General features: G+C 43.5%; 1 protein-coding gene across 1 annotated transcript in view; it reads right to left on the minus strand.

The window, feature by feature from the left end:
• ADGRF1 (adhesion G protein-coupled receptor F1) overlaps window positions 1-5,073 on the minus strand; it is a 97,232-nt gene extending 92,159 nt beyond the window's left edge. The window contains exon 1 of the mRNA XM_086372029.1: window positions 4,950-5,073. The gene's annotated coding sequence lies outside the window, so the exon portion shown is untranslated. The remainder of the gene's footprint in view (window positions 1-4,949) is intronic.
• Between the last annotated feature and the right edge of the window lie 7,139 nt (window positions 5,074-12,212).

Raw genomic sequence — 12,212 nt, forward strand, 5'->3', positions numbered from 1 at the left:
CTCAATATGAGGGTTAGGAGAATATGCTGCTTCACAAATTTAGAGACGACTCCCCTTATCAGCTCAGAAGCAGTTACAGAATGAAAACGAAGCCCCTTTCCCTAGGCAGCATAATTCTCCTAAAAGAAAAGCGAAGAATGAGAGGGTAACAGGCAGGAAGGTTAGAGGTCTCCAAATGGAGGCTGCAAGTGTCAGACGTTTTTATTTCTCTCTTAAGGGGCAGGAGGAAACAAACTACAGGTGTCATATTTTTGGCTTTCCTGATAGCTCAGTTGGTAAAGAATCCCCCTGTAATGCAGGAGACCTGTGTTCGATCCCTGGGTTGGGAAAATTCCCTGGAGAAGGGAAAGGCTACCCACTCCGGTATTCTTGCCTGGAGGATTCCATGAACTGTATAGTCCATGGGGTTGCAAAGAGTCAGACATGACTGAGCAACTTTAAAATATAAAAAAATGTAAAATACCCGATTAGAGGAGGGAAGTAAAAGGCGCTTACTCCTTGGAAGGAAAGTTATGACCAACCTAGACAGCATATTAAAAAGCAGAGACATTACTTTGCCAACAAAGGTCCATCTAGTCAGGCTATGGTTTTTCCAGTAGTCATGTATGGATGTGAGAGTTGGACTATAAATAAAGCTGAGTGCCAAAGAATTGATGCTTGGACTGCAAGGAGATCCAACCAGTCCGTCCTAAAGGAAATCAGTCCTGAATATTCATTGGGAGGACTGATGTTGAAGTTGAAACTCCAATACGTTGGCCACCTGATGCGAAGAACTGACTCATTTGAAAAACCCTGATGTGGGGAAAGACTGAAGGCGGGAGGAGAAGGGGACGACAGAGGATGAGATGGTTGGATGGCATCACCGACTCAATGGACACGAGTTTGAGTAAACTCCAGGAGCTGGTGATGGACAGGGAGGCCTGACGTGGTGCAGTCCATTGGGTTGCAAACAGTCGGACACAACTGAGCAATTGAACTGAACTGAACTCAGAGGAGGGAATGGCTACCTACTCCAGTATTCTTGCCTGGAGAATCCCATGGACAGAGGAGCCTAGCAGGCTGCAGTCATTGGATCACAAAGAGTCTGACATGACGGAAACAACTTAGCAGCACCAGCAGCATGGCCAATTAACAATGCTGTGATTATTTCAGGTGGACAGCAAACAGACTCAGCCATATGTATATATGAATCCATTCTCCCCCAAACTCTCTTCCCATCCAGGCTGCCACATAACATTGAGCAGAGTTCCCTGTGCATAGCACTGGTATTTTTGAACATACCATAGCACTGTAATTTTATTTCTTTTTTTTTTTTTGAATGGCTAAAAGAACTACTTCCCATAAGATAAGAGTGGGGTTCCCGGGCTATGAGAAATAAAGTTCAGCATGTCGGTTGCTTCCGTTTCCTTTCTCCTGGTTTCTTTCAATGCCATCTCCTCAGATTTGCTCCCTCCCCAACCCCCCACGCCACCATTGCTGCAGTGGGAACTTGACCTCTGTAGCAAGGACCTAAAAAAATGTAAAAACTTCTTTGGAGGACTGGTATTTACTGCTACTGATGATAAGTCCACAGTTCATTTCTTTTGCCTGAAGTTCAGGGCTCAGCACAGAGCTCAAATCTGGGAGGCGGGGAGGCCTGTTTGTTTTGGAGCGATCTGTCCTCCAGGTGGTGAAACCTTCCCCGTCAGGAAACAAGCCCCAAAGCAATCGGGCCAAAGGACGCCCTCTGCCCAGAGCTCAACAAAGGGCTCCTCTGTGTAGTCTTATCCTGGATCAGAGAACACCGGCAAGTAGCCATACCCACACTGTGGCCTGACCTGACTCTGGGGATTAAGGTTCTGACTTACATCTCTCAGAAGTTGGGGGATTTTAGGTTTTAGAAGAAAACCAGTCATCTGAGAGCTGACTCTTCCACATCAAAAGCAGAGCTCTCAAATGTGGTGCTCAAGTGTGACTTGATTTACACATTTGTAAGGAGTTTCCACCTCAATATCAAAGCAAAGCTTTCCTGTGGGTTGGAGAATGTTTGACAAAAAGGTTACAGACCATTACCCATAGGGAGCATTATGGGAAATTGCCAAATAAGAGCATTTTAAACATTTCTGCTTGTCCCATCAATAGGTGCTTCCCAGTGTAATTTGAAACTATTGTTTTTCTATGCATTTTTCCCATAAACCCCTACAGGGCATGAACTTTTCTGTAGAAACCCACAGTAACCAGCCTCCAAGATGACTACCACCTGCTAGTCACTCCCTGTGTGGCCTCCTCCACAATGAACCAGGACTGACTGGTGTGACCAATGAGATAAAGTAAAAACGACAGTATGTAATTTCAGAGGCCAGGTCAGAAAAAGGTCTTCCCTGTAGCTCAAATGGTAAAGGATCTGCCTGCAACGTAGGAGACCTGGGTTCGATCCCTGGGTCGGGAAGATCCTCTAGAGAAGGGAATGGCAATCCACTCCAGTATTCTTGCCTAGAGAATCCCTTGGACAGAGAAGCCTGGGTGGGCTGTGGGCTGTGGAATTGTAAAGAGCCAGACACGACTGAGCGACTAACACTAGGTCAGAAAAGGCATTACAGCTTGACTCCTTGGATGGCCCCCTAAACCACCATGCCATAGAGATACTCATGCAGCTCTGCAGCGAGGCTCACGTGAAAAGCAGCTAGAGCATTGCACTCATAGCCAGGCAAGTGAGTAAGGAACCTTGGAAGTGGATCCTCACCCCCAGTGGAGCCTTCCAGTGACTACAGCCCTGCAACCTCGTGAGAGACCCAGAGAAGCCAATCCTGAATTCCTGATCCACACTCACTGTAAGAGATAATACATGATTCTTGTTTTGAGCTATTAAGTTTGGGGCAATCTGTTACAAAGCAAGAGATAACTAATACAAAAGTTATTCTAAAGTACTAGGATTGAATGGAAAAGACTACAGTCTGCTAAACCCACCAGACTGAAATCTCTTTAGATTGAGCACTAAATTCTGATAAATGCTGTCCCATCTTGCCCAGCACCACACCAGTGATTTTTAGAGAATTATTCACTGAAATTGAAGTTGGTGGCTCTAATGGTAAAGAACCCACCTGCCAATGCAGGAGACACAAGAGATGTGAGTTCAATCCCGGCATCTGGAAGATCCTCTGGAGAAGGAATAGCAACCTACTCCAGTATCCTTGCCTGGAAAATTCCATGGACAGAGGAGCCCAGTGGGCTACAGTACATGGAGTCACAGAGAGTCAGACAAGACTGAGCAATGGAGCACACACACATTGACTGAAATTGGCACTGGGTTTTAGAATCCTAATAAAGTCCTAGTCTTTGCCTTTAAGAGACTTGTGGGCATTCTAAAGGAAGAATCTTCTGGGCATCACCTCTGAGCATGATCTTACATTATAGGGTTCACATTATCCTTATGTTCTGTAGATGATATATTGAATTTCCTACAGTTAAAGGTTGAAGGCTACTGATGAGATAGACATCAATTCCCTGGCATTTCTGGCTTTCTTTGCATGTGGCCAGACTGGGTTCCTACCTCCAAAGAAAGACAGCTGCTGGTGGACACAGGTGCCTGAGGATGGATGCAAGTTGAACCAGTGAGCTCAGTAATGATATGGGTTGAGAGGATGTGGGTGCGTTACCAAGTCAAGGCCTTGGCCACAGCAGAAAGACAAAGAATCATTACTACGAGATGGTTACTGACATTTAGGAACACAGTCCAAGCCCAGCTATCCAAACAAATCAAATACAGACTATAGCAAAGGCTTCTTAGGCCTAAACTTCCCAAATCACACTTTCTGGGGTAAAAAGAGGAAGCTTAGAGTCTAGGAATCCCCTTTCTCTTCGTCAGTCCTAACCACAGGCATGAGATTCACCAGGCTCACCCTGTTGAGACTGTAGTATCGCCTTATTTCCTTGCTGCTGGCTGTCATCTGAGCAACCCTACTATGGGCATCCTATCTAAGGGACAAGTCTATCATTTAAAAATAAACTCAACCTAGGGCTTTAAAAGAACCAAAGGAAAGACTTCCCTGGTGGTCCATTGGTTAAAACTCTGAGCTTCCAATGCAAGGGATGTGGGTTGGATCCTTGCTCAGGAAACTAAAAGATCCCACATGTCACTGTGGTCAGAAAATTTAAAAGAAGAAGAAGAACCAAAGGAAAGGATAGTCTTCTTAAGAAAATCAGCAAGTTAAAGTAGGGGCTGGCACACAGTAGGTGCTCAACAAACATTAGGCTGGTTTCTTTCCAGCCCCTACCATCACAGCCTTAGGACTGCCAGGCAGGAACAGAGCCATAGAGAGAATCTACATGTGCTCTCTGGGCCTGCTTGTATCTTAACCAAGAAAACACAGACAGTGACCCTTTATGCGGACACACTGTGTGTATAGTGATACTGTCTTCTCACTGGGAATCCCTCCCTCTTGGTGAAAGGTGTTGCTGGAAACCCTTTACCTTGAGACAGGTAAACAGGATAGACCATGCAGGAAGATCCATCATGGGGGACAAACCAGAACCTTGGACATGGATCTGAGGAACCAAGTGATTTCCTACTATCCCAGTGGTTCCCTGATGTTTCACACTTGAGGGTCACACCAGGAAAGACATTCCTTCAAAGTCCCCCAGCCTTTGCGCTTGGAGGCAGGGACTTCGATAAGGAGCAGGGGCAGAAAACTCCAACTGTGCTTCCCTCTCACCTTTGCTTCTCTGAGTTCAACCTCCAGAGGGCACTGATAATCAAAGGACTAAAGCACAACACAGAGGCCAGGTTCTATAGATCACCAGCTGTGCTCCCTACAGGAAAGGAAGAGCCCCAGCAGTGGTTAATTCTCTGTGAATAATTGATATTGGTGAGATTGAAACAGAGGTTTTATTAGCACTTACCTGTCTTCCCCCAAATAATAGAAGGAAATCACAACACCATGGTTTCATGTCTGCCTTTTAGGGTCACTTACCTCCTCAGTGTTAGGTCCAGGTGTCTCGCAGGCTTTCTCTGCAAAGAACCCAACATTTCCTGGTCACAGTGAGTAGCAACATCAGAAGCTGAAAGAAACTTCTTGGCCCAGGAGCCAGTCCAGAGTGTTTTGGGGCCACCAGGAGGCAGCAGTGATGCCTCAGGACTGTGTTAGCAAACAAGGATGGAGGTTTTAGAGTTTAGTGGCCGTGGTTTCAGACCCCTCCTGTGCCTCTCAGCAGCTCTATGACTTTGGAGACGTCAGGCAACCACAACCAGCCTTACCTGTAAATGGAAATGATCATCTCATATTATTTTGAAACTGAAAATGTTAGTCACTTCAGTTGTGTCCGACTCTTTGTGACCCCATGACTGTAGCCCGCCAGGCTCCTTTGTCCATGAAATTCTCCAGGCAAGAGTACTGGAGTGGGATGCCATTCCCTTCTCCAGGGGATCTTCCCAACCCAGGGATTAAAATCAGGCCTCCAGTGTTGTGGGCTGATTCTTTACTGTCTAAGCCAATTTGTTGCTGCTGCTAAGTCACTTCAGTCGTGTCTGACTCTGTGCAACCCCATAGACGGCAGCCCACCAGGCTCCCCCATCCCTGGGATTCTCCAGGCAAGACCACTGGAGTGGGTTGCCATTTCCTTCTCCAATGCATGAAAGTGAAAAGTAAAGTGAAGTCGCTCAGTCGTGTCCGACTTAGCGACCCCATGGACTGCAGCCTACCAGGCTCCTCCGTCCATAGGAATTTCCAGGCAAGACTACTGGAGTGGGGTGCCATTGCCTTCTCCGCTAAGCCAATTTGGCATGGAATAAATTCATTTGGACACATAAAAAGCTAGCTCTATGCCAGGCACAGAGTAAGTGCTTCATAAATACTAGTTCCTTTGATACCATCCTTCTCTCTACTTTAATGATATCATACAGGATGGGTAATTTCTAAGTTTTCCAACAGAAGCATCAGTCTCTTACTTAAACCTGACCTCTGTCTCCTTAAAAAATACACTTTTTCATTTGTCTGACATCCCTCAAACAACAAGGAAGAGTAAAGGCTGTGTGCGCATCAGAAAGCCAACCATCCTAGAGGTCTTGGGGTGGTCTGTGGATTTGTTTGCTTGTTTTTAATAATATTTTTTAAAAATTTTATTGAAGTATAGTCAATTTGCAAAACTGTGTTAGTTTCAGGGGCACAGCAAAGTGAATCAGTTATACATGTATTCACTCTTTTTTTTTTAGATTCTATTCCCATATAGGCCATTACAGAGTATTGAGTAAAGTTCCTTGTACTATACAGCAGCTTCTTATCATCTTCATTTTTTGTACCCTGACTACTATGGAGTTGCGGGGAGTGGGCAGAGTCCCCAGGACAGGTCAGTCTTTAGGGAATGAGACTGGAAACTTACTTAGCAGGAAATTCTCCTATAACTTGAGGCTCCCTGTTTCCCATCCCCGACTTCAAGTGCCTTGTATGTCTCAAGGATGATACCAAAGCCAAGTTTCATGATGAATAGAGGAAGTTCAGAAGCAAATTTTGAGTAAATACACTTCCTTAGTACTCCAGATGCTCCCCAACGGGTCACTGAGCTGTTGACATGAAACAGGCTCTGGTCTAAGCCGTGAAACTACTGGGCCCTTAACCTCAGTGAAATTTCTGTCCATCAAAGGAGACAAGTAGTAAGCAAGCAGTCATGGCATCGTGCAATAAGCTCTGTGCTTTTGGAGCCAAGGATCACATGTCTAGGACAGAACTGCAAGAGATGGGGATCTAGGCTAGATTGAAGATGACCCACATCCTTCCCCACTTGTCACGTTCGCTGCCAGGATGACTCATCCAGGCTGAACCTTCTTTGAGTTCTCTGTTCCGGTCCTGTCAAGTAACCTCTGTGCCTTGGCTTATTCGTCTTAAGGAAGGGCCAAAATCTAGACTTAAAATACTCTAGTGTAGATCCACCAGAGACAAAACAGAGGGAAAATGTGAAGAAAATTAGACTTAAATGTTTTTAATGTGTTTTAAGAATTTATTGAGGCTCTCATTACAGAACTGAAGCTGTCTTTTAAAAAGCTTCTCACTGAGGGTGGGAGAAGGAAGGATTGGGACTTTCGGATTAGTAGATGCAAACTGTTAGTAGATGGATAAATAGCAAGGTCCTACTGTATAGCACAGGGAACTATATTCAATATCCAATGATAGACGATAATAGAAAAGAATATGAAAAGAATATATATGCATAACTGTATGACTTTGCTGTACAGTAGAAATTAACACAACATTATAAATCAACTATAAAATAATAAAAAAAAAAGCTTGGCATTTACCAACCAATCTGGTATGTCTGGCATTGTCCTGGTTTTAGAACTGAAAGTTCCACATCCTGGAAACACCTCAGCCCAGGAGACATCAGAACAGTGGGTCATCCTAGTTCTGTTCTGAACACAGAAGTCCCAACAGAGCACAGAGAAAGTGTACAACCTTGTACTTAAGCCTATGATTTATGAATTTGTGAAGTCATAAACAGTTAATCTACAAGTTCCAAGTTGCTTCCTGAGTATGAATGGAGAGATATATAATATTCAACAAACACAAATATTAGATAACTAATGAATGAGTATTGGGACTATATTCAATAATAAGGAATTGCGGTTTCTTGTTCTTGACAAAATTGCCCAGAATATAGCCTGCTGCTACTGCTGCTAAGTCACTTCAGTCATGTCCGACTCTGTGCGACCCCATAGACGGCAGCCCACCAGGCTCCCCTGTCCCTGGGATTCTCCAGGCAAGAATACTGGAGTGGGTTGCCATTTCCTTCTCCAAGTTGCTAAGAACAATGGCATTTCCATTTTCCTGGAGAACCTTCACAAAACAGTCTAGATTTTCACAGCATGGGCATGGATATAAGACAGATCTGACCTCAAATCATGTCTTTACACTTACACATTGGGTGGCCCATGGTAAATATCTTAACCTCTCTATGCATTAATTTCCTTTTCAGTAAAACAATAATACCTACTTTGAATTGCTGGTCTATACATTTTTTTTTAATTAACACAGTGTATAGAACATAATGATTACTCTATAAATATTAACTGTTACTAAAAAAGCAAGAACAAAAACATGGTATTTTATTGTCTCTAAGATACCAAGTGGAGTTAATAAGAGGTTAAGAGGTAGACTGCTCGTGAAAACAATTGTGCCATGAAATAGCAAGCATATAGCTTTAGACTGATTGGACATTATATTATGGGCTTCCCCGATCACTCAGTGGTGAAGAATCCACCTGCCAATACAGGAGATAAAGGTTCAATCTCTGGTCCGGGAAGAGCCCCTGGAGGGGGAAATGACAATCCACTCCAGTATTCTTGCGTGAGAAATCCCATGGACAGAGGAGCCTGGTGGGCTAAGGTCCACGATGTCTCAAAGAGTTGAGCACGACAGTAACTGAACAACAACAGTGAACATTATATTGGATTGGTTAAAAAAGGTTTTTTTTTTTGTTTTTCCATAACATCTTGTGGACAAACCCTAATGAAATTTTGACCAACCCAATATTTCCATGTGTTTCCACAGCTGAAAAAAACCTTGGGCTGAATATTTTCATTTGACCTTCCAATCACACTCTCCACCCTCTCCTCTATCCCTCTGCACTCTCAGAGGCTGGCTAGGTGGTCTCTATCAGCGGAATTCCTGCCCCTCTGGATTCCAGTTGGTTTGAACCAACTGATTGCTTTTCTCAAGTGAAGGTCATATAGCCCTTCTCTGAAGGCTCTCACCAGCCAGTTCAGTCTGCCTCCAGTTGGGGGGACCCGACTCCTCTCTCTCTCCTTCAGGCTTAGAGATGCTAACAGTTGTGCCCTGGGACCGACCATCCTTCAGGGGCTTCCCGACAGCCTGACCACACATTTGTAAATCATCCCTTTGTAAGCTTCTCCTGGTTTATCCCACTGAATGTGCCTTTTGTTTCCTGCTGGAAGGCTGACAGATACAAACATCAAGAGAACATCTTGCTCAGTGATTTCTAAACATAAGTTTGGGAACAACTCTGGGCCAGACATATCAGAATCGCTTAGGGAGATTTTTGAAAAGATGGATTCCTGGACCTCACACCTGGAGAACTCAGAGCCGTCTCGGGTGAGGTTTTGCAAACTGTCCCTCCTTTTTTTCCTCTAAATTTATAAATTATATTTTAATAAAATGTGTACATATATAAAAATATTCCCCTCTCTGTCTCTCTCTCTGGCTCTCTCTGTCTTTCTCTCTCTCACACTCCCTGTGTTTCTAACAGCTCCCTTGCTGATTCTGGGGCATGGTCAGATCTGGGAAGGGCTCACTCTGAGGCCTCTGGGACAGCTGGGCCCTCTTTCATCATCAGTATTTTTTGTTCTCACCTCCCAGTTCACTCTGTTCGATTTCATTTTGGTGATAAACAAAAATACAGCATAAACAGACACGATATATGTCCTCTGTCCTTGACCTTCATCAGGGTAAGAATTTTGGCCAATCTTTTTCATGTTTAGAGCATTGCCTGACACAAAGTTAGCACTTAATAAGTATTTGTTAAGTGAACATTGAATGGATACTTTATTAAGAACATTCACAGAACTTTGTGGGGCTTAGATATGTTCATGTTTGTGACCTTGAAGAGGATATGAATTAAGCACCATATTGGATTAAACAAAAAAAAATGATCCGGATAAAGATGAATTCATCATCAAAGCTGAATGAGTTGCTGAATATACATTTAATACCGAGTTCATGGGTTTCCTTTCATTCCCCCCATCTGTCCTTTGAAGCCTGATGTGCGTTGGGTGACTTATGCTAAAAGCCAGGAGGTTGCTGTAGACATCAATCGAGGCCACGGAGAGGTATTTGTGAATTGAAAGCCCAATTTATTCAGAGTACTCACGGTGCCTCCTTTGATGCAAAGGTTGTTGTGCATTTTCAAATGGAGTGTTCAAAACAAATTTCTAGGCAAAATAATAACCCGTACTCAGACAGATCTTTCCCACCCCCAGACCAATTGAACCTACATGGTCCTCGGGATTAGAATTGTGGCTAGTTGCCTAAGAGGATGCATCTTTTTTTTTTTTTTTTTTCCTCTTTGCTCCTTACTTTCATTATGTTTTTGAGTGGCTAACAGAAAAACCTTTTGGCTTCCATTTTTCTGACAATATACACCAGTAACTTCTTTAGCTAATTGACCTCTTTTTGTGCCAAGATTAACTTTGCTGGAATAAATTTGGTTGGAAAACATTCTAGAGGAAAAACGAAACTTCTCCAACTCTTCATATGGACTCTACTGCTGATCCCTTTTGTAGCATACTCTCTAAATGATCCATGGTCATCATTATGAAAATCAATGAGTGGTTTTAAGGTATTCTAAACCACTGACTGCCCAGGAGCCGAGAAGATGTATACAGCTGCTTGATCCTTTAGAACTGGCCCCAGCCTGATGCACTGGCTTGGTCTATTGTCTACTCTTTATAGTCTTTCTGTCTTCTCCACTCCTGATTATGCTTTGCTGTTGTCAAACACTTAATCCAAGTTGCCAAAAAGAGCTCTCTGGGTAGATGAAGGGTCACTCAGGGATTTTATACGAATGTATGTTTCTTCCCTGAGTTAGGCAGGAATTAACCTGAGGAAGCTCTTCACTATTTAAGAAATGTTGTAAAACGAGAAAATTCTAGGAATTAGCAATAACCTGATCATTCATCAGATATCTAAAAACAGTTTTAAAGGTTTGAAGAAAAGATGAAGTATATACTATCCAACTTAGAAAATGAGTCTTGTGAATGATTCAGTTCAGTTCAGTCACTCAGTCGAGTCTGACTCTTTGCGACCCCATGAACCACAGCACGCAGGCCTCCCTGTCCATCACCAACTCCCGGAGTCCACCCAAACCCATGTCCATTGAGTCAGTGATGCCATCCAACCACCTCATCCTCTGTCGTCCCCTTCTACTTTTTTTGAATATTTGTTACTTTTTGGAGACTATGTAGCTCCAGTTAGAGAGAAACTTCAAGTGGATAAAGAAAAAAAGTGACTATGAAGGTTTCTTCGGAGAAGGAAATGGCAACCCACTCCAGTATTCTTGCCTAGAGAATCCCGTGGATGGAGGAGCCTGGTGGGCTGCTGTCCATAGGGTCGCACAGAGTCGGGCACAACTGAAGTGACTTAGCAGCAGCAGCAACAGGATGAAGGTTTCTTGGGTTGCCCTTCTGAAAGGGGTTATAGAACTGCCAGGCCTTGTGATCTCTACAATTAGCATGACCTACTTCATTTATATGTACTGCTGCCTGGGGACGGGGATGGACACTAAAGCTTCTCCAATTTCCTTATAACCTCAGAATTCAGAAGTATTCCTTCCTCATGCTTCTTGCACTTACAACTTTATGCATGTTTAAGGTATGTCATCTGTAGGGTCACAATTAGGTTCAATCTCTTTCACAGCTTTGGAATGTTACAGAGAAAACCACCTACTGTCTAGGAGAAATGGAATTCGGGGAGTTTAAAATGTAGTAGTACTGGGGCTTCCCTGATAACGTAGTGGTTAAGACTCCACCTTCCAGTTCAGGGGGTACAGCTTCAATCCCTGGACAGGGAACTATAAGATCCCATATGCCTTGAGATACGGCCGAAAAATAAGTAGTATTATTTCTGGTCCTTAGGACTTGTATCCTAAAACATCCTGGCTCAGTTATCCCAGTACCAGCCTCTTAGCAGCATCTGAGACACTTCTTTGCCTTATCCAGTGAAGATATATGAAATGTTAGGAGGAAAACCGTGCAGAAAACGAGGTTTAGCAGAGTAACTAGCATCTACTCTAAGATACCAAATGCATATATTTGTATATGAAGAAGCATGGCATCTTGGATTCAGTTTGGGCCCATGAGGTTCTCTTCTTATTTTTTTTAATTTCAAGTATTAGAACTTCATTTTTAAAATTTTATTTCTTAATTGGAAGAAAATTGCTTTACAGTGTTGTGTTGGTTTCTGCTGTACAACAATGCAAATCAGCCATGATTATACATATATCACTTCCCTCTTGGACCTCCCTCCCCTCCCACGGTCCCACCCTCTAGGTCATCACAGTGTGCCAGGCTGGACTTCCTGTGTTATGTAGCAACTTCTCACCAGCTGTCTGTTTCACACATGGTAGTGTATATAGGTTGATGTTACTTTCTCCATTCGCCCCACTCTTTCTTTCCCCTACTATGTCCGCAAGTTTGTTCTCTTTATCTGTGTCTCCATTCCTTCCCTGCAAAT

Source organism: Bos grunniens, chromosome 23, assembly GCF_055505025.1.
Source record: "Bos grunniens cultivar Pamir isolate PY7600 chromosome 23, Bosgru_T2T1.0, whole genome shotgun sequence".
Taxonomy (NCBI): Eukaryota; Metazoa; Chordata; class Mammalia; order Artiodactyla; family Bovidae; genus Bos; species Bos grunniens.